The following is a 24,265-nucleotide window of genomic DNA, read 5'->3' as shown; positions in this document are numbered from 1 at the left end:
CATGACGGGCTGATTTCGGTACTCCGAAGTGGGTAATATTCATGTTATTTCATCCTTTAGTGTGAAGATAATATATGCATGAAAAGCCCATCGGTTATTTGCTTAAATTATTTTTGGGAGGGTTTTTCCGTCATAAATTGAAACTCCATGCCATATCAATTTTGACATCACATAAATGTTTAAATGGACAAGATGCACATCCTTATCTAAAATTTTTCCCTTTATGACCCTAATCCCCCTACTAAACTACAATCAATATGGCCATAGTAAATCTCTTTTGAATGTCGCAAGTATTTAAGTAGTTTTCTTGCTTAGGTGGTAGTATCCTTTCGAAAGGGTCGTTACAGGGAGTTTGTTACTTTTCAGTTGTAGAGGGATGTTAAGCAATAGTAGAGGTAAAGGAAATGTTAATGCGGGGAGGAAAGTGGCATAGCCGACTTGAGGTGTCACTCAGACTAATGATAGAGGTCAATTTTACGCCCTCCCAGCTAAATCTGAGGTTGAGGTATTTGATGCCGTGATAACATGTACTATTCTCATTTATGAACATATGACTTCTGTTTTATTTGATCCGAGGTCCACCTGTTCTTATATATTTGTTAAATTTGCATTAGGGCTTGATTTGATTTGTGATACTCTTCATACTCTCCTTCATATTTCCACTCCTATTAGGGAGCCTATCGTAGTGACCCATGTGTATCGTTCTTGCTCGATGGTGTTTGAGGGCCTTCATACTTGGTAGATTTGGTTACTTTGGATATGATGGATTTTGTTGTTGTAACACCCTGGAAATTTCGTAGGTTGAACTAGGGCCTAAACGTAGTGTCAATGAGGTATAAAATGAATTCCCCTAAGTTAGTAGACCATCTAGGTGTGCTATGGTGGTCTATGAGTTAAGGCCTAAGGGAGGAGTGCCAAACAAAAGGGCCTAAGGCCAAGGCTGCCCCAAATTTGGAGTGACTGCCTCAAACTCCACGGCCATCCCCACGGCTCGTGGTCATGACCACGGACCGTGGGAGGCTTCGTGGAGTTTCCTTGGTCGAGGGAGAGGGACCTGGCACAATTGGTTAAGAATGTTTTGTTTACCATTCAGATATTCTGGGCACAAATGTTTGCCTTTCCTAAGAAGATCATGCATGCTGTTGAAAGTATTTGTAGAAGGTTTTTGTGGACAGGGAATGTTGAGATTTTTTTTAAAAAAACACTTATTTCCTGGGAGAAGTTATGTTGGCCCAAAGATTGCGGAGGTATGAATTTTCTGGAAGTTCACACAACGAACAATGTTGCAATTGGGAAACTATTGTGGACTCTCTGCAAAAAGAAGGAGAAGTTGTGGGTGAAATGGATACATAGTTATTATGGGCAAAAAGGAGTATATATATATATATATATAGTATTGCATTAAACAAATATCCATTATATATTGCATTAAACAAATATCCATCACCTAATCTTTGATTGTTCATTCAATGCAAGAGTATGGACCAAGTTGTTAGCATGGCAAGGAATACATAGACTTGTTCTAAAATGGTATGAAGAAGTTCAATGGGCACTCACATACTTGAAGGGTCGAAATAGTATAAGATGACTTTAGCTGGAACCATTTCCTGCTTGTAGATAGAACGCAACTGTAGAATTTTTAAAAATAAAAAGAGGATCTCAACATGCTAGATTAGGAAGTAGACTACAACAACTCAATGCATATCCCTAAATGCATAGGGATAGTTATTAAAATGTGATGCTTGGTAGAGCTTGGGGTTTCGTGTCCAAGCCTGCTGGTTGGTTATTCTAAATTGCTCACTTTGGTAAATAAAATATTTACTTACTAAAAAAACCGTTGATGATCTTATATTTACTGGGAATGATAGTGCCATGTTTTTTATTTTAAGAGATCTATGATGGTTGAATTTGAGATGTCGGATCTTGATAAGATGCATTATTTTATTGGTTTAGAAGTAGTGTAATCTGAAGACGGGATATTTATTTCCCAAAATAAATATGTGTGAGAAATTTTAGACCGATTCAAGATGAAGAATTGCATTAATCCCGCCGATACTCCAGTTGAGTTTCGCCTGAAGCTAAACAAAGCTGGAAGAGGAGATAAGGTATACAACACACTCTACAGGCAGATTGTAGGTAGTTTGATGTATCTTACTGCCACAAGTCCCGGCATCATGTATGATGTAAGTTTTATAAGCAGGTATATGGAGAGCCCGACAAAATTGCACCTGCTAGCTGCCAAAAGAACCCTTCGCTACTTACAAGGAACTAAAGATTTTGGTTTATTTTACAAGAAGGGTGAAAAATCTGATTTGATTGGTTTTGCTGACAGCGACTACGCAGGAGATCAAGACGACAGAAAGAGTACTTTAGGCTATGTTTATTTACTAGGAAGAACAGTTGTTTCACTATTTTCCAAGAAGCAAAAAATTGTCACTTTATCTAGTACTAAAGCGGAATTTGTTGTTGCTACAACTTGTGCTTTCCAAGCTATTTGGTTGAGGAGGATTCTTGATGAACTACAATTTAAACAAGAAAAAGCAACTACAATTTTCTGTGACAACAAATCTGCCATCAAGCTATTGAAATATCATGTGTTACATGGAAGCACATTGATGTGACGTATTATTTCTTGCGAGATCTCAATAATGAAGGAACAATAGAGCTAGAGTAATGTCGAAGTCAAGATCAGTTGGCGGACAATTTTACTAAACCTCTGAAGTTTCTCACTTTCCAAAATCTGAGAATGCTGATGGGTATCGGCACTATGAAAGAGTTCAAGATCATGAAGTTAAATTGAAGCTTGAAAGCTTTCAGTTTAAGGGAGCGTGTTAGTTTTAATAAGTCACGTTAGGAATAAAATGTCTATCGTTATGTTTTTCCTAGTCTTTAGGAAGTAGTTTTAAATGTGGGTTTTTATCAAGTATTTAGGCTAAAATCTTGGTGTAGTAGTTCCTATATTTAAGCTTCAGTTTTTCCTATGTATTTGTTTTATAAAAGGATTGCCCCAACAGTGAAAAAAACAACGCCAAGAAATTTCTTTTTAACATACTGCCTCTACTCTACTCTATCTACATTATTGTACTTTTCTATCACTTTGCAGATGGTCTTATTCCACTCCATGCCTTAATAGGAGTTTTTCCATCCATAGATTTAGTATGAACAACTTCTTCCCAAAAGCTTTGTGGTAGTTGCATTTCAAGCGACAAACATCTAGTGATTTCAACAACAATCTTGTTCTTCCTCTCTAAGACTCCATTTTATTTAGGTGAATATATTATGGTCAACTTGTGATCAATCCCCATATCTTCACATTACTTATTGAACTCATTTTAAGTTTATTTACCACCATTGTCTGACCTCAAAGACTTCAGCTTACAACCACTTTGTCTTTCAACAAAAGCTTTAAATTTCTCAAAAACTGAAAATACTTGAGACTTGTTAAAATACGCCCAAGTCATCCTTTTTAAGTCATCAATAAAGAGCATAAAATATTTATTTTGTCCCAAAGATGATGTCTGCATATGTCCACACACATCAGTGTAAACTAATTCAAGTTTTTCAGTTGCCCTCCAGGTAGCACTTTTAGGAAATACTTTACTGTATACCTTACCCATCTGACATGACTCACAAATTTTACAGTGAGATCTCAATAAATCCTTAGTCAACCATTTTTCATACATAGACTTTAAAGTAGCATAGTTAAAAATGCCCATATCTTTTGTGCCACAATCATGACTCATCCATACTTAAAAAATTTGCAGTATCAAACTTCTCGCCCTAAAGGAAAAGTTTTATCCACCATTTCTACTTTAACAATCAAAGCATCTTCAGAGTCAACAACCAATGTTTGCCCTTAAAAAAAAAATAGATTGTAGACAACATTTGACTAACACATAGAGGTTACTTGCTAAAGGGAAACCTATTTATCCAGATACGATTAACCCTTACTTACAAGACACACAAGTTTTTCATGCATATGTTTTAACAATAGTCATTCCACATTTATGTGGGGGATTGTTGGGTTTTATCAAGCTGTGAATGGGAAATAAGAAGAGAAAATGGAAAATGTTGGGGAACCAATTTGGAGGGAAACTGAAAAGTCATTCTTTGAAGATGAAGAGTCATTTCTCCTATATTGGCAGAAGAAAGGAATATTGTTGTCCTTAAATTAGAAAACACTTCCTTTAGTTCTTAAAGGGTTAAGAAGAAGGTGCCCCCTTGTGCCGTCGTCGTCGCTCGACCTCGGCTTCGGATTTGGATTTGGCAAATGATGTGATTGATTGATAATATTTTTGGACAAAATTTATTTAATCAATCTCATTAATTGATTTCTTTCTCTTATAAATTATTTCAGAATGTTAGTTAATTAACATAATTGATTTTGTGTGACAGAATTATTTGAAATTCGCGCATAACGGTAAATTCGTTTGAAGGGATTTGTTCCTTCCGAAAAGATGTTATTTTTCCCAAAAAGACACAACGTTCTAGAAAGACATGTCAGAACAGATTTATCTGAACACACGCGTTGCTTCTGCAAATGGCTATAAATAGAGTTTTTTTTCCATTTTTGAATATTGAAAATTTTTCCTCTTTGCATACATTTTCTTACAAAAACAAAATTGTCGATTGACTGAGTCTATGTGTTCTCTCGTTGTTGTTCTTGCGTTCACTGAAATTAGTGAAGATTGAGGTACCGCTACTTCTCTAATAGTTAATCCATTTTATCTTGAGAGGAATTAATCTATAACCTCGGGCACTTGAGAGGATTAAATTTCTTAAGGAAACAAAGTGGGTTCTGTGGACTTGGAATTTATTTTTATGTCTGTCTATTTCATCTTTTTTCTATTTCTGTTTTTTGACTAACCTGAATACAGGAGTTAACAATCTTAAGAAATTTAATAGTTTATGTATTTGAGATTTCTGGAGACTAAAAACTTTATGGTTTTCTACTCTATTTGAATTTTTAAAATTCATTCGATTAACGATTAAAAGAACATAAAAACTTTATCGTTAAATCAGAAGCAAGTTGTGTAAGGATTTATTCTTTACTATTAGTATTTCACATACTAAAATTGTCTGCCATTTGTGACAGACAAATTCAAGTCAAGTAAATGTTGGAACAGTGAGTGGTGTAACAACATCAGTTGCACACAATCGTTCAACTGCTGCCCTTGCACCGGCTGAGAAACCTGTAAAGTTTTCTGGAGTCAACTTCAAAAGATGGCAGCAGAAGATGTTCTTCTATCTGACTACATTGATTCTGTAGAGGTTCATTAATGAGAACGTTCCTGTTATGTCGAATGAAACTCCGACCGAAGAACGATTCTTGGTGACAGCAGCATGGACACATTTAGATTTTTTGTGTAAAAACTATATTCTGAGTGGCCTCAAGATGATCTGTACAATATGTATAGTAGTGTCAAGACCTCAAAAGAACTTTGGGATGCTTTAGAAAAGAAGTACAAAACAAAGGATGCCAAAATGAAAAAGTTCATTGTGGCAAAGTTTTTGGACTATAAGATGATAGACAGTAAGACCATCGTCACCCAAGTTTAAGAACTGCAGGTTATAATCCATGATCTCCTTGCTGAAGGTATAAGTTTATTTAATGCCTATGTTGAACATATTAAGTCAATTCTTAATACTCACATAATCTTTAATGTAGGATTAGTTATGAATGATGCTTTTGAAGTGGCGGCCATTATTGAGAAGTTACCTCTATTGTGGAAGGACTTCAAAAACTACTTGAAACATAAATGCAAGGAGATGATTGTTGAAGATCTCATGGTAAGGCTGAGAATCAAAGAGGATAACAAGGCCGCAGAAAAGAGGTCGCGTGGTAATTCAACAATATCTGGAGTTAATATTGTTGAAGAAGATCCCACAAATTCAAAGAAAAGAAAGAAAGCATATGGTCCAAAGAGCAATCCTCCTAAGAAGAAATTCAATGGAAACTTCTTCAATTGTGGCAAACGTTATCATAGGGCTACTAAATGTTGGGGTCCCAAGAAGGACAAGAAGAAGGATCAAGCAAATTTGGCTGAATTAAAAGAAGAGATGGATGATCTCTGCGCAATGCTTTCACAATGCAACTTGGTTGGAAATCCAAGAGATTGGTGGATAGATTCTAGTGCCTTATGCCATGTTTATGCCAACAAAGAATTAATTGCATCAAATACTCCATCACCAGCAGACGAGAAGATATTTATGGTGAACTCCGCTGCTGCAAAGGTTGAAAGAACTGGCAAGGTCCACTTGAAGATGACATCGGGCAAGGTGGTGACTTTGAACAGTGACTTGTATGTTTCAGAATTGCGAAAGAACTTAGTTTCTATGGCAGTTCTTACCAAGAATGGATTCAAATGTGTATTTGTTTCTGATAAAGTTGTAGTAAGTAAGAATGAGATATATGTAGGAAAAGGTTACCTCACTGAAGGTCTCTTCAAACTCAATGTAATTGCAGTTGATATGAATAAAGATTCTGCTTCTTCTTACTTCCTGGAGTCTAAATATTTATGGAATTAACGTTTGGGACACATTAATAACAAAACCTTGTGACAACTAATTAACTTAAATGTTTTGCCTAAATTTTAGTGCAATAAATCAAAATGTCAAGTTTACGTTGAATCAAAGTATGCTAAGCATCCTTATAAGTTTGTTGAATGGAATTCATATCCCTTAGAACTGATTCACACTGACATTTTTTATATGAAGTCAACACCAACACGTGGTGGGAAAAAGTATTTCATAACTTTTATTGACGATTGCACTAGATATTGTTATGTCTATTTGCTAAATGGTAAGGATGAAGCAATAGATACATTTAGGCAATATAAAAATGAAATTGAAAATTAGTTGGATAAAAAGATCAAAATGATCAGAAGTGATAGAGGTAGAGAATATGAATCTCCATTTGCAGAAATATGTTTGGAAAATGGAATTATCCATCAAACTACTGCTCCTGACTCTCCTCAATCTAAAGGAAATGATGAATGCCTTACTTATAAGTTTAGGTTTACCACAAAACTTGTGGGTGGAAGCTATCCTTATAGCAAATCGAATACTCAATAGAGTGCCTCATAGCAAGACACATGTTATAACATATGAGAAATGGAAAGGTAGAAAACCCAACTTGAAATATTTCAAAGTGTGGGGGTGTCTAGCCAAAGTCCAGGTTCCTATACCTAAGAGGGTAAAAATAGGACATAAGACTGTGGATTGTGTATTCATTGGATATGCCACAAATAGTAAGGCATGTCGATTTTTGGTTCATAAGTCTGAACATCCGGATATTTATGACAATACGGTAATGGAATCAAATAATGATGAATTTTTTGAACATGTCTATTCGTATAAAACAAGACTTGAGTCATCTAGTGGGGGGTCTAAATGACCTCGAGAAGAAACAAAAGAGAATGAACCTAATGAAGAGAGTCCAAAGCGCAGTAAACGTCAAAGGACAGCTACTTCATTTGGATCTGATTTTGTAACATTCCTTCTTGAAAGTGAGCCTCAAACATTCAAAGAAGCTATAGTGTCTAGAGACTCAACCTATTGGAAGGAGGCTGTCAATAGCGAGATTGAATCAATCTTAAGTAATCATACTTGGGAGTTGGTTGATCTTCCTCTAGGGAACAAACCCTTGGGTTCGAAATGGATCTTCAAAAGGAAGATGAAAGATGATGGAACTATTGACAAATATAAAGCAAGACTTGTTGTCAAAGGCTTTAGAAAGAAAGAAGGTCTTGATCATTTTGACACATACTCGCCAGTGACTAGGATTACATCAATTCAGATGTTAATTGCTCTAACTGCAGTATATGGTCTTGAAATCTATCAAATGGATGTGAAAACCGCCTTCTTAAATGGATAGTTGGAGGAAGAGATTTACATGGAACAACCTGAGGGATACGTAGTACCCGGTAAAGAAAAGAAAGTATACAAACTTGTTAAGTCACTTTATGGACTAAAACAAGCACCGAAACAATGACATGCAAAGTTTGATCAAACCATGTTGTCAAATGGATTTAAGATCAATGAATGTGATAAATGTGTCTACATTAAAGACACTCCGAATCAGGAGGTCATTATATGCCTATATGTGGATGACATGTTGATAATGAGCAAGGACAATGCTAATAAAATAGCTACTAAGCGTATGCTCGCTTGTAAGTTTGATATGAAAGATCTAGGAGTTGCCGATTTGATATCGGGAATTAAGATTCACAAAACTCCTAACGGTCTAGCATTGTCTCAATCTCATAATATTCAAAAGGTACTTGAAAAGTTCAAGTATTTGAATTTCAAAAGGGAAAAAGAATCCCAATTGATGTGAACCTTAATCTTGCTAAGAATAAAGGTGAAAGTCAGTCTGAATTGAATTATGCCAGAGTATTAGGAAGATTGATGTATGTCATGAATTGTACATGACCAGACATAGCCTGGACTATAAGTAAATTGAGTCGATACACAAGTAATCCCAATAAAAATTATTAGATGGCAATGAAGAGAGTTTTGGGGTACTTAGATGACACTCAAAACTATGCTTTGCATTACAACAAATATCCAACAGTTTTTGAAGGATATAATGATGCAAATTGGATTACTGGGTCAACTGAAATGAAATCCATGAGTGGATATGTTTTCACTATTGGTGGAGGAGCAATATCTTGGAAATCATCCAAACAAATATGTATAGGTCGCTCTACAATGGAATTTGAACTCATCGCCTTAGACAAGGCAAGTGAAGAAGCTGAATGGCTCCATAATTTCTTAAAAGATATTCCATTTTGGCCCAAACCAATGGCCCCTATATGCATACATTGTGAGAGTCAAGCTGCAATAGGAAGGGCTGGAAGTGTTATGTATAACGGGAAGTCTCGTCACATACGATGAAGACATAACTCTATTAGACAACTACTCTCTAGTGGAATTATCACAATTGACTATATAAAGTCATAGGATAATGTGTCAAATCCACTTACAAAAGGCCTAACTAGAGAGGGAGTTGAGAGATCATCGACGAGAATGGGACTATGGCCGAGAACAAGTCATCGTGGTGGTAATTCTACCTAGAAGACTAGAGATCTTGAACAACACTTACCGGCAAGACCTTCAAGGTACCACTCCTACATAGTTGACTTTACATTCCCTTTCTCCTCAGATCCAAGAATGCTTTGTCCCATTGCAGGAATTCGATAAAGGCGAGGATGGATTTCTGGGATAGCAGGGGCTAAATCACCGGGAACTGCGAGGCCTGCCTCCTTATTTTTCTTATCAGCACTTCTATGAAATGCCATGGCTTTCTCACTTGCCAATACAGATTGAATTATCAAGTTCCTTGGGACATACTGAGAGACGGCCAGAGGATCACTACTATTGCCCACATTAACAAACTCATCCGCATCCTTATTGGTATTTTTCTGATTGATTTCACCCTGACCTCCCCGGCCACAATGGGAGCTATGATATTTTCCATCGTATTTCCCATAATAACCTGTCTCATTCACAGGCCCGTCAATAGTCAAAACTCTTCCATGATATTTTACATAAAATCTATTCACAAAAGACTCTCCACTCATAGATGGTTCCCTAATACCTCCATATCTCAGTTTCAATAAAGGAACCAACCCACCAAAGAGCATCATGAAGAACAACACACCAAGGAAGCTAACACTAGCAACCTTCTTTGTTTTCACCTCACTCTTCTTTTCTCCACTTTCTGGCTACTTTTTGGCGCGGGTGCTAGTGCCTATGATTTCAACTTTGGAATGGGAACCAATGGCACTTGATATCTTTGTCGGTTCATCATATAAGATGGTGTATATGACATCCATGGAGGAGGATAGGGATAAATCCCGGGGGGTGGCGGCACTTGAGCAGGTACACTTGTACCTCTAAGTTGTTCCTTTAGAGTTACATTTTCCGCCATTGCATAAGATAAATTTTCATTCAAATGTTGAATTGTTGAATGACATATTCTAAATTTATTCTCTAACTCATTAGCATAATGCTTTTTTCTTTGCCTTGACAAGTGAGCACGTTCCCTGTTCCTAATTTTCTAGCCATCACCTTTTCGTCCTCATCATTGTTAACATTGTCACTCAAGGAAAATATAGTGGATTTTTGGTGTTTGCTTACATCATTCGAGTCTTCACTGCTCCTTTTCCTTTTCAACAAAAAACTACATTTACTTATATTAGCATTGACACCCTTTAATTTGAGTTTATGTTCTACAACTCCACCTTTTATTGAATTGTTTCCTAAATTTAGGGGAAAATGCACCGATATGTTCAAAACTGGAGCTTCCCCGAGACAATATCCTGAGGTCGAATTGAATATTCTAGAAGCATCATCAGAACTCCCCAGCAGTTGACTCTCAGGTTGACCAAAGCTATGAGGGTTCATCTGACTTGAGTCCAAACCCAACACCGACCCGAGATAGTCTGGCATACAACTAAGGTTTTGAAATGCATCATCATTGGTAGGGTTTGGAAAAATATCATTGAATGATTCATCAAGAATGATGTCATCGCTCTTGAAATTGACATTTTGAAATTCCACAGGGAAATCTTCGACATTATCTTGGTATGTTACGGTCATGTGTAGGGCGTAAAAAGTACGATCAAGAGGTTTAACTGCAAGACAGTCGAACACCCCGATGAAGTTCGCTTTTTCCGACGGTGGTGGATCGGCCATATCTAGAGTTTTTCAACAATTGATAAGAGATTTAGGGAGAGACAGGGTACGAATAGAGAGGAAACTTAGAGTTACTTTTCTTTTATAGTTTTATATTTCGCCGGTGTTAAGATTGATCCATTAGATTTTGTTGATATCATATCTATGAAATAAATATTTAAATTCTTGAAGTTTCAAAAATAATTTTGTAAGATTGTTTTAGTTGGTAATGTTTATCATATCATCATCATATAATAATAATAATAATAATAATAATAATAATAATAATAATAATAATAATAATAATAATAATAATAATATTTCATATTCCATTAATTTGAAATATAAGGCATGAATCAATACTTGACCATATCCATTCTCACTTACTACAAGTATTCAACCATTCAATAATGAGTTGAAATTGCTTTTAAAATCAAGTACATTAAATAGTACTAATTTATTTCAGCAAATTTCTTCACTTTTCTACAAAGAATTTGTAGAATTTGAAGGTTACGTTAGCATTGAATAATTCAATGTTGACTAATTGTGTTAGCATTAGAAACTGGAAAGAAGAAAGGACTTACTTCAACGGCAGTTCTTTTCATTCATTATACAGATTTCAAAAAGCGCACACACACACATATCTACATAAGCTTTTCCAAAGTAAGTAGAGGACCATACATATCCAACCACTATTGACTTTATTACAAAATATATTCCATAAAACAAGGACTACCTTTCCTTTACATACTAAACATAATATTTAAAAAGAACCATTAAACAAAAAACCATCTAGAAATATCTCATTTTCTAACACTCCTCCTTGAGATTTTTCTTGGACACTCCCAACTTAGCCCTTAGAACTTCAAATTTCCCCTTAGGAAGAGCCTTGGTCATGATGTCAGCAATCTGTTGATCTAAGCTGCAATGAACAAGTTGAACTTTGCCATCCTTCTCTACTTGCCTGATAGCGTGAAACTTCACATTTATATGTTTGCTACGACCATGTTGCACTGGATTTTTGGCCATAGATACTGTTGACTTGTTGCCAACCTTAATGGCAGTAGTTTCAATGTCATTTTGCTCCCAATCACATAGAATCTTTCTTAACTATAGAGCCTGATTAGTTTCACCAGCAGCGGCGATTTATTCTGCTTCTGCAGAAGATTGGCTACCACCTCTTGCTTCTTTGAATTCCATGAAAACATGCCTAAATCATATCATCAACACTTCATGTCCAATCACTATCTGAATAGCACATCAGTTGCCCTTGCTCTTTTCCTTTTAAGCCAAATACCATAATCAGAAGTTCGTTTGATATATCTCAACGTTCGGTTAGCAATACCAAGATGAACTTGACTTGGAGCTTGCATAAACCTCGACAGTAGACTTGTCGCGAACATGAGATCGAGTCTTGTTGTTGTCAAATAATGTAAACTACCAATCAGACTTCTATAAAGTGTTGGATCAACCCTGTCACCTCCTTCAAACTTCAAAATCTTTTCATTGTGAACCAGTGGGGTCGGTACAGGCTTGCACCTCTCCATCTTGAACATTTTAAGTATATCCCATGCATATTTTCTCTGAGAAATGAAGATTCCATCAGTACCTTGATGAATCTCCATTCCCAAAAAGTAACTCATTTCACCCAAATCTGACATTTCAAACTTGGTCTCCATTTCTTGCATGAACTGATTCACTATAGCTTCATTGCTTCCTGTTACCAGAAGATCATCAACATAGAGTGATACCACTAACACATCCAAATGATACAACTTACTGTACCATATAAAGTGGTTTCATTTTCACATATAAAGTGGCTTCATTTTTACTTCTCTTGAAACCACAATGAATGAGATGATCATCAATCTTACTGTACCATGCTCGAGGAACCTGCTTTAATCCATACAATGCTTTATGAAGTCGGTAGACTTTATCCCACAACAGTCCCTTTAAGAATGCCGATTTCACATCCAAATGATACAACTTCCAATTTGACTGAGTTGCCAAAGCAAGTGGCAGCCTTATTGTATCATGTCGTGCAACAGGTGCAAACGTGTCTCCATAATCCAAACCTGCAGCTTGTGCGTAACCTTTCACAACAAGCCTTGCTTTGTATTTATAAACTGAGCTATCTGGATTAAGTTTGGTTCTATAAACCCACTTCACCCCGATCACATTTCTGTTTTTGGGTTTATCAACCAACTACCAAGTATCATTCTTTTCTATCATACCAATCTCCTCCTTCATAGCTTCAATCCAAACTTCATGTCTTGATGCTTCTTGATAACTATTTGGTTCCGAGATTGCAACATTGCATCTTTCATATATCTCGAAAAGGGACCTTGTCTTCAAAATTGGCGAATCAAGTAAGGATTCCCCGTCTGATTCTTCATCTTCTTCCAGAGTTTCAGACTCAAATGATTGGATATTCAAGTTCTGAAAAACTGCATTATCTTTCTCAATTTGCTCCTTATCCCAGTTCCAATAAGCATTCTCATCCACGACTACATCTCTACAGATTGAAATAATTTTTGTGTGCAAGTTGAAAACTCTATAACCCTTGGCTTATGATGAATAACCAATAAAGATCCCTGACTTCATGTATCAGGACACTACTTCAGTTCAAGTGCCAACAATCGTGTGTAGTGATACAACCCAACCAAGGGTTGGGATCGTTCCCACAGGGAGTGGTTTCGAGAATTAATGGAAAAGTAAACTAAAGTTCTAATCAATTATAGCTGTAAATATTAACGAATAAAAACATACTAAATCTAAGGGGTGATGCAATCGTCAATTATCAATGAGGAGTTTGTATTAGCTAATTAACAAAAACGACAAAATATTAGGAAACAAGATTCTTGGGATATGATAGGAATATGGGATTAAAGACACTATCGGGTAGGTGCTACTGATAGTACATCGCTGAATATTTGTAACTAGGCTAGACTTTAGTAGGGATAAATTCTCTCTCGAGCAACTTACCCTGAATCAACTCAATTTCTCTCGAACACCGAGTTGCCGCATTTAAGCGCAGCCTCCGCCTTAGCCCATTCACTCTCTCGAGCTGAAAGTGTGGGGAAGGCCTAGGATTCACTCTCTCTAGCTGAACCCATGATGACCCAATAACCACCGACTATTGATTTAGTAGTCTTAGTTTTAAAACCTCTCACTCGAGCAAGCCAAAAACAGTAAGATGAAATCGTATTTGCAACTACAATCTCATTAAGTTCAAACACAACTACTAAACGAAATCACATTTAAACAGCGAATATACCAACAATAAGCAACACCCAATAGTAAATTTAACCCATATTCACAAAATCACACCCCAAGAATTGGGGTTTTAGCAAACATAGAAAAAAGGGAAGAAAATGATACCGAATCGAAATGACATCAACTGGGTATGATTTATATTCACTTTAAACGAGTCTAGGATGAAGAATTTCCAACCCCACTTCCAATTTCTAAGAATTGGAAGTCTTCAAGCCTACAAGCTCAATGTCTCCAAAAAACTCTAAGAACTAAAACTGGATATATTCTAAGTCTAAAATTTCTCTCTAAAGTCTGATACAAAGCTAACAATTTAAACAAGTATTTATAGTGTTCAAAAATATGAAGGACCATTCGATGCAGTTAGTCGAGATCTCCGACACACTCGGCGATTTGCCCTTTGGTCTGGTTCATCGCCTTTCTGCTTTTACCTTCAGCATTCTCGCGTTTTGAGACAATGGGCGATAGAGTGCTGCTTCGGGGAACTGATCGGTGACTCGCCGACTCCTCCTTTCATTGCAGCCTTGACCTACTAGAACATTCGGCGGGATTTAGGACCTTTCGGAGACTCACTTAATAGTTTAGGCGATCCTCACGAAGTCTTTTCTTCGTTCTTTCAGCCCCCTTTGTTCCTTTTTGCTTGATAGAGTCCAAGCTTTGTCTCTCAATCCAAATACCTGAAACTTAAGAGTTTACATCAGTTATTAAGACAAAATATACATTTGAGGACACTAATTCTTTAAAATATTACCCTAAATGAGTTCAAATTGTGGACTCATCAACACCCCCAACTTGAACTTTTGTTGTCCTCAAGTAAAACTCAAGTTCAACAGTTCAAAAAGGATGTCTCAAACCGTGCTACACAAGACTCAATCATGACTGTACACAATAAGGCTCCACTTACTCATGCAAGGATCAATAGTATACTCAAAGACTCAAGTTGTGACATACCATTATCAAAGATTCTCAAGCTCACTATACTTGCTTCAAATGCAAGTTCGATTTCAACTAAGGTATTCAAATGCCCTCACACAAAGAATGATTCCATATTCACACATAATGGTTCAATCATTTAAAGTTCTGCAATCAAATACAACTCTCACTCTCATAAAGAAGAACACAATGCATACTGTTACCCATAGGTTTGCCCGTATTTTCTAACCAACAATTATTTTAGCTCACTGAAGATAAAAAAAAAAGGTCTTTCCAAGGTTTGTAATGGGGCTGATTGCAAAGGTATGGTCATTTAGACTTAGTGACTTTCATCCTCGTGAAATGTGGTGCTTTCAACCCTACCTTTCCTCTTTTTTCATCATTTTCTTTAGTGCTCATAACTCATCCCATTATTCACTTCCATGGATTGTTCGGAACCCCATTCCTTTTTGCATTCTCATAACTTAATTCCATAACTTTTTCTTTTTCTTTTTCATTATTTTCTTCTCTTCTTTTTTTTTTGTATGGAAGGATTCCATTTTTCTCAACACCATGGGTAAGGGGACTTTTCTTGCACTTCTTGCCTTGCCTTTTCTTTTCACCACACCCCCAACTTAGGCTTTTGGCCTAAGTTGGCTATTCAATCAACCACAAATCAAGAGGATTATGGGTAGTGGATTTAAGAAAGGTCATGTTTTCATCAAGTTTCTTCCAAAGAAAGGTAAGACTCAATGGGTGTTCAAAAGAGGTTCCCACACTCACAAGGTAGGCCACAAAAGAGGTATATGTCAAATTGGCTCACACTCTTCGAAGTTGCCTAAGATCATATCAAGAGATAGCCTTACTTAGTCGACCGGACCAATGGGGCAATTTCTACGTGTTATCATGCATGGTTAACAGTAAGCTCATCACACAAGGCATCAACACCAAAGTCAAATAAGACTTCACACTTTCGCTAGTGTGCAACAAGACTCCACACTTTCGCCAGTGTGCAACAATCATCACAAGAGACTCGATTTGATAATTGGCTAGTCACAACGAGATGCAAAGAGTTCACATATTGTCTATGCAACTTCATTTGGCCTCATCGTAGACGTACATTCATGTTTGTTCAATTATAAGCACTATTTAAGTTATCGGTATTGATCAAAACCAATACTCAAATTTTCAAGAGAACAGCCACATTCAACACAGAAGGGGTGGCAATAATTTGCTAAATTTTTTTGAAAGGGTCAAAAATCATTTTCAATTTAAAATCAAGGAGCCAGAAGCTCAAACATCCATGAAAAGCAGTGTCAACACAATTTAAGCTAAAACCCCAATATATAAACAAAACAAGAGTTGTAATCAGCACAAAAAGGTGTGCCTCACCCCACCACAAACAAAAACCATTTTTCCTCAAATACAAATAGGAATTATCCAACAATAAAGTAAAGCAAAACAAAGAGGGAGGTAAAGAGGGGGGTCTTGTCTACATAGTTGCTTTGTCTATCTAGGCATTAGTGCCCGATGCCTCACCTTTAACCTAGGCATCAGTGCCTGAGGTCACCTTAGGAGGAACAGCAGTGCCAGATTCACCAAGTTCTGTTGAGTGTGAGTCTTCCAAAAAGACATGCACCGCTCTGCAGACTCCCTAGGCCCATGAAGGAATATTAGGCTCTAGGGTAATGGTCTTCCTAGCAGAAGTGGGCCTCTTGCCCTTGCCTTTCCCAATGGTTGTGGGTGGTATCGTAGCTTTACCTTTCGACTTAGCTGCATCCTCATTTATCGCAATCCCTTTTGACTTCTATTGGGCTGGTGTTATTCTTTCAGCAACTTTTGATTTAGTCATGTCTGCAAAATCTCGAAGAAAAGTTAGAAAAACATAAACAAAAGCACAACAGAACAATTTTAGACATACTCGCCAAACTAGAGGGCGAATCGCTGAATTTCTTGGGTGAGCTAGATCGAGCTCGCCGAAGAAAGTATCTCTAAAACTGCAGCAAGTAGGCGATGGGTGAACCACTCGGCGTGTCACCGGTAGCTTTCGGCGAACAAGGACAAGCTTGCCAAAAGTTCCAATGCATAAAGGTTCAAGGGTGCAGACAAAGGGCGAAAGAAAAGCCTTTCGGCGAGTCGTCGAGTGCATTTGGCGATATTAAGCTTCTCACCGAAGGTTACAAAATGAATCATCAAATAAAGCATAAAATCAAGGGCGAGATGGGGATATTAGGCGAATCGCCGAGTGGTTCGGCGAGCTCAATCCAGCTCGCCAAACGGCTCAACGTGCCTATTTTCAACCCAACTTCTCAAATTTAACCCCGCAACCCCCGAAAACAAAATCAAAGCATGCACTAGTACAATTAAGGTAGGACCCATAGCACCCAAACACAACCCTTCATATTTTAATCCAATTTAAGGCATACAATTACAAGAATTCAATAGTCATAACTACTCAAGCAAGATTATCAAATTAAATCATGCATGTAAACAATCTAATCCTATCAGGCAGGATCAAAACACTTCAACAAGATCAGGCTAATGCAAATGAGTATAATTTTTGAAAAAATAAACTCAGGGTATAGAAAACTAACCTTTGGTGACGATAAAGAGAAGATTGAAATGCTAGGCGGCAATGTAATCCAATTCCGAGCACAAATAAACACCAAAAATACTCTAAAAATGCGAAAATATGGGAACTAGCGTGCGGATGTGAGTTTGGGAAGATAAAAAGTGAGGGAAAGTGAATTAGTTTGAAACTTTTAAACCTTTGGCCTGCAAAATCGTGTAGTTTTCGCCTATTCGGTGATATTAGTCGAGCTCGCCTATCTTCTTGGTGATTCACCGAGTGTTCATTCACCTCACCAAATTTTATAAAACTTCCAGTGAGTGTGGGGGTCCCAACGGCGGTCTCCGTTGAGACCGCCGACCATGTCGGCGATTCGCCAATAATTTCCTATGCTCACCGAGTTTTACAGACTCTAATTTAAAAATGTCTTGAGTCCAATGGTGGATTAGGTCGGGTACGCCGACCTCTTCGGCGATGCGCTGACTGGGCCTTGTCACTCACCAACCTACAATTTATAAACACTCTCCACTCTTTAACCTACACAAATAGCACACCATTATTTTAAAACTAAAATAAAGCCATAACGGGTCTTGGGTTGCATCCCAAGCAGCGCTTTAGTTAACTTCGTGGCACGACGCAAGTTAACACCTAATCCTCTTCTTCGGAGTCGACCATGGTGTCATTAGGCAACTCATCGTTGCTCTGTGAAAAAAGACGTCCTATCAGTTGGTTTATCTAGGCGTCCTGTAGCTGATTAATCATGGAATTGGAAGTTGTCTGATTCAGCATTTCGATGTTCTCTTTTATCTCTTTCAACACCTTATCTTGTTCTTCGATCTTGTGTTGAATGAGTTAGAGGACTTCTTCATTTTACCTATTTTCCTGCTTTTTTCCCTTTTCACACTTGTGAAAGGAAAAGTGCTTGTCCTTTTTTGTGGACTACTCTTCCAATTCCGTGACTTTCTTGGTTAAGAAATTCAGCTGAGTTAACATTGTAGCCCACTCTTGTTTTCTCTTTATTTCCTCGTTGGTCTTAAACATGCTATCGAGGAGCTTGGCTACTGTTTCATAGGGTTGTTGTAGCAAGCAACCCTCGAAAAGTTGGTTAGCGGTACTTCTATTTTCGGGTCCAAGACCCCTATAGAAGCACTCTAGTAGCACTTTATTAGACATCCCATGATTTGGGCATGGGTGTAGCACTGCCTGGAATTTCAGCCACATCACTTGGATGGTTTCACCCCCTAATTTCTTGAATATCAGGAGATTGTCCCTAAGGTTAAACAATTCTAGAAGAGGCTGATCCATTTGATACCCATAGCTTTAATTCTCACTCATTTTTCCTGAAATAGTCACACAAACAAACAAAACAAAACTAAAAATTAAGTAAGTAAACTACAACTAACAAGAACAAAAATCCTACTTAACTACAAATTCTCAACTAACACCACTCTCCGGCAACGACACCATTTTGACTTCACGTATGAGGACACTACTTCAGTTCAAGTGCCAACGATCGCGTGTAGTGATATAACCCAACCAAGGGTTGGGATCGTTCCCATAGGGAGTGGTTTCGAGAATTAATAGAAAAGTAAAATCAAGTTCAAATCATCATAGTTGTAAATATTAACGAATAAAAACATACTAAATCTAAGGGGTAACGCAAGCATCAATTATCAATGGAGGTTTGTATTAGCTAATTAACAAAAATGACAAAAATATAAGGAAATGAGATAGGGAGCCGGGATTCTTGGGATATGATAGGAATATGGGATAATAGACATTATCATGTAGATGCTATTGATAGTACATTGTTGAATATTTGTAACTAAGCTAGAATTTAGTGGGGTAAATTCTCTCTCAAGCAACTTACCCCGAATCAACTGGATTTCTCTCAAACACCGAGTTGCTGTATTTAAGCACAGCGTCCGCCTTAGCCCATTCACTCTCTCGAGCTGAAAGTATGGGAGAAGGCCTAGGATTTAATCTCTCGAGTTGAACTCACGATGACCCAATAACCACCGGCTATCAATTTAGTAGTCTTAGTTTTAAAGCCTTTCTCTCGAGCAAGCCAAAAACACTAAGATGAAATCGTATTTGCAACTACAATCTCATTAAGTTCAAACACAACTACTAAACAAAATCACATTTAAAAAATGAATATACCAACAATAAGCAACACCCAACAGTAAATTTAACCCATATTCACAAAATCATACCCCAAGAATTGAGGTTTTAGCTAGACATAGAAAAAGGGAAGAAAATGATACCGAATCGAGATGACATCAAATGGGTATGATTTATATTCACTTTAAACGAGTCTACGATGAAGAATTTCCAACACCCACTTCCAATTTCTTGGAATTGGAAGCCTTCTAGCTCAATGTCTCCAAAAAACTCTAAGAACTAAAACTGAAAATATTCTAAGTATCCAAAATAAAATTTCTCTCTAAAGTCTGATACTAAGCTAACAATTTAAACAAGTATTTATAGTGTTTGAAAATTTGTGTTGCGAAGGACCATTCGGCGCAGTTAGTCAGGATCGCCGACACACTCGGTGATCCACCCTTTGGTCTGGTTCATCGCCTTTCTGCTTTTTCCTTCAGCATTCTCGCATTTTTAGACATTGGGCGATAGAGTGTTGTTTCGCGAAACTTCTCGGTGACACGCCGATTGCTCCTTTCATCGCAGACTTGACCTTCTCCTTCAGGGCTCAGCACACTGGAAAATTCGGCGGAATTTAGGACCTTTCGGTGACTCACCTAATAGTTTAGGTGATCCTCAGGAAGTCTTTTCTCCTTTATTTTAGTCGCTTTGTTCCTTTTTGAGCGTCCAAGCTTTGTCTCTCAATCCAAATATGTGAAACTTAAGGGTTTACATCAGTTATTGAGACAAAATATGCATTTGAGGACAGTAATTATATTAAAATATAGCCCTAAAGGAGTCCAAATTATGGACTCATCAATCCCCAATTCACCTTTTGGTTCAAGTTTGCTTCTTTTGACAGAAGAAACATTAGAATAACATATCGAACCAAAAACTTTTAGATGCTTGGCAGATGGTTGTATTCCACTCCATACTTCAATAGGAGTCTTTTCATCCACAGCTTTTGTTGGTAGCCTATTTAACAAATACACTGAAGTATGAATAGCTTTGCCCAAAAGCTTTGTAGCAGTTTCTTTTCCAGCAACAAACATCTAGCCATTTCAACTACTGTTCTGTTCTTCTTCTCCGAGACTCCATTTTGTTCGGGTTAATAACTTACTGTCAACTTGTGATCAATCCCCATATCTTCACAATACTTATTGAACTCATTTGAAGTGTATTCACCACCATTGTCCGACCTCAAAACCTTTATCTTACAACCACTCTGTCTTTCTGCAAATGCTCTAAATTTCTTGGAAACTGAAAATACTTAAGACTTGTTACTCAGAAAATACACCCAAGTCATCCTTGTTAAGTCATCAATAAAGAGCACAAAATATTTATTGTGCCCCAAAGATGATGTCTGCATAGGTCCAGACACATCAGTATGAACTAGTTCAAGTTTTTTAGTTGCCTTCCAGGTAGCATTTGTAGGAAATGATTTCCTGTGTACCTTACCCATCTGACATGACTCACAAACTTCTTTAGACAGTGAAATTTCAGGTAAATCCTTAGTCAAGCCATTTTCATACATAGACTTTAAAGTAGCATAGTTAAAATGACCATATCTTTTGTGCCACAACCATGACTCATCCTTACGTGCAAAATTTGCACTATCAAACCTCCCATCTAAAGGAAAAGTTTTATCCAACATTTCTACTTTAACAATCAAACTATCTTCGGAGTCAAAAATCAAACAATGTTTGTCCTTAAAAAATAAGAAATAGCCTTCAGATATCATTTGAGCCACACTTAACAAGTTACATGCTAAATAAGGAACATACAACACATGATGTATAAACTTTGTACCTTGTGTAGTCTAAAAGGAAAATGAACCATTTCCATGTGAATCAACCATTTCACCATTTCCCATCTGAACTTTAGCTTTGAATGACTTGTCAAGTGTGTGAAACAAGAGCTCATTGTGTGACATATGACTCGTACATCCACTATCTCTGAACCATGAGGATTTGTTGGCTGTGTTTTCTACATGAGAAGCCATAAACAAGATTTCTTCTTCATTTTTGGACTTTTCAACAAAATTTTCCTGTTGCACATGGTTTTGTTGTGGATGATTCTGCCTGGCCCTGCAATTTTTCTCAATATGACCCATCTTTCTACAAAATCTACACTAAATCGATGGCTTTCCTTTGAACCAACAGTCTTTTTCTTGATGATTGGTTCTTTTACAGTGGATACAAGGTGGAAACTTCCCTTTCTTTGAAGATTCCTTCCATGGTTTTCCCTTTGCTCCTTTATCTCCTTACATCCTTTTATTGTCCTTCATAGGTTGTTTGCCTTTATGTTGTGCCTGAAATGCCACTTGTGCTACTTCTTCATCTCTTATACTTGATCTTTGTTCTTGGGCTTGCAACTTGATGATAAGTTCCGCCACAGATAAAGTCTTCAAATCACAAGATTCTTCTATTGCTGAAATCTTGGACTCGAGCCTTGCTGGTAAGCTTATCATCATCTTCTCCACCACCTTTGAATCTGGAAAGGCTTCACCAAACAACCTTACTTTGTTAACAATTTCGACAAGTTTGGCAGAATACTCTTTCATAGTATCTCCTTCTTTCATCCTTAACATCTCAAATTCTCTTTTGAGAGTTAAGAGTTTGATAGTCTTCACTCTGTCACTTCCATCGAACTCCTTTTTTAGCTTCTCCCATACTTCTTTAGGTGTTTCACAAGCCATTATTCTTGTGAAAATCACATCTGAAAGTGCTGAATGAAGACATGTGAGAGCCTTGGGTTTCCTTGACTTCGCATCTTCATAAATATTCATTTGTACAACTGTTGGATTTGGTCCAAGTGATGGAAGAGGATCATCTTCACTTTCAATTATTTCCCATAGACTAAGAGCTTTGAGATAAGCCTTCATCTTTATCACCCATATGTGATAATTTTCTCCTGTAAACATAGGATTTCCTGCACCCAAGAAGCCATTGGATGCCATGTTACTGCTGCTCAGCTCTCACCTTAGAAGGAGAAAAAACCTTAGCCTTCTTGTCATCACAGATCCCTCAAGAAGAAGGGCTCTCGATACCACTGTTAGTATTAGAAACTTGAAAGAAGAAAGGACTTAGTTCAACAACAGTTATTTTCATTCATTATACAGATTTCAAAAGGCATACACACACATATATCCACATAAGCTTTTCCAAATTAAGTAGAGGACCATACATATCCAACCACTATTGACTTTCTTACAAAATATATTTCATAAAATAAGGACTACCTTTCCTTTACATACTAAACATAATATTTAAAAAGAACCATTAAACAAAAACCATCTAGAAATATCTCATTTTCTAACAAATTGATCTAATTAACACATGAGAATGATGCTAAAGAATCCACAGGAGTCATCAACTATTATATTAGTCAGTTTACTTAATTTTTTGTTGTCTCTTGTGATAATTTGAACTCTAAAACTTCCTGCTTGTTAACAAGTATTCTCTAGGAATCAACTTGCAAATTTACAAGTATTACGTATTTCTTTCTCGATATTAGCTAAGTCTTTTTCAAAATTTATGGCTATTGAAATTTCTTTTAGTTCATTAAAGGGTTGATCTTATTTAGATAAAAAGAGAATAAAATTTATCTTTTCATTTTCATTTTGTTGGAAATATTTGGTATTACTCAATAGTTCAGTTTTATCAGATTGATAGATTCTTTTGGACTTTCATATTCTTTATTAAGAAAAGTCTAAGCTATTGGTATTTCAACATTTCATATCCTTATTTATGATTAAAACATGACTAAGCCTAACAAAATTTGTTTAGTGATCAATAGTCTTGTTGAGCTTTGTTTAATGATAAGAAACAGGAAAAAGTCAATTACATCCTTGGGAGAAAATTTAAGGAGTATGGAGAAGATGAAACAAATAATCAACATAGAGTTTATTAGTCATTTTTTTACAAGACGATAAGCAATTGATCTTGAAAAAAAAAACAATTAGTTGAAATTGTTCCGANGGCTTGATGATCTTTATTCATCCAATATTAATGCACATTTTAATTGTTAAACTGATATCTTTGAGTTGTTAAATTACATACAAATAAAATTTATATTTTATCTGAAATACAATTATGATTAATTTTTTTTTGTTTTCTTACTAACGTATTTTTAGCTCCTACATTAACTGTGGAAAATAAAAGAATATCTTGATCGTAATGGAAAATGTTAGAATTAAGAAAATGGATGTCTTTTGACATACTTAGTAAAGAATACTGGAAAGGAAGAGAATTTCAGCGGGAACAAGTCACCTTCTTCCATGGTAGTATCTATCCAGGTTGATCCAAGAGGGACATGTGATGCTGATGGTGATGGAATTGTTAGTATTCGAAACTTTAGAGAAAAAGATAAGGTTCAGCAGAAGCTTTTGTCATTCATATGACATATTACAAAAGGCATACACACATATTGAACCACTAGTCTATGTTCTTACAAGACATATTCCATAAACTAAGGACTACCTTTCCTTTACAAACTAAACATAATATTTAAAAAGAACCATTAAACAAAAGAGTATCTAGAAATATTTCATTTCTAACACTCCTCCTTGAGATTTTTCTTGGATATTCCCAACGTAGCCCTTAGAACTTCAACATTTTCCTAGGAAGAGCCTTGGTCATTATGTTTGGAAACTATTGATCTAAGTGCAATGAACAAGTGTAACTTCCC

General features: G+C 36.7%; 1 pseudogene; it reads right to left on the bottom strand.

The window, feature by feature from the left end:
• Nucleotides 1-9,074: 9,074 nt before the first annotated feature.
• LOC125855752 (bZIP transcription factor 17-like) lies at nt 9,075-10,701 on the bottom strand (annotated as a pseudogene).
• Between the last annotated feature and the right edge of the window lie 13,564 nt (nt 10,702-24,265).

This window comes from Solanum stenotomum, chromosome 2 (assembly GCF_019186545.1).
Source record: "Solanum stenotomum isolate F172 chromosome 2, ASM1918654v1, whole genome shotgun sequence".
NCBI lineage: Eukaryota > Viridiplantae > Streptophyta > Magnoliopsida > Solanales > Solanaceae > Solanum > Solanum stenotomum.
The sequence above is the reverse complement of the archived record's forward strand: the minus strand, read 5'-3'. Positions and strand labels throughout refer to the sequence as shown.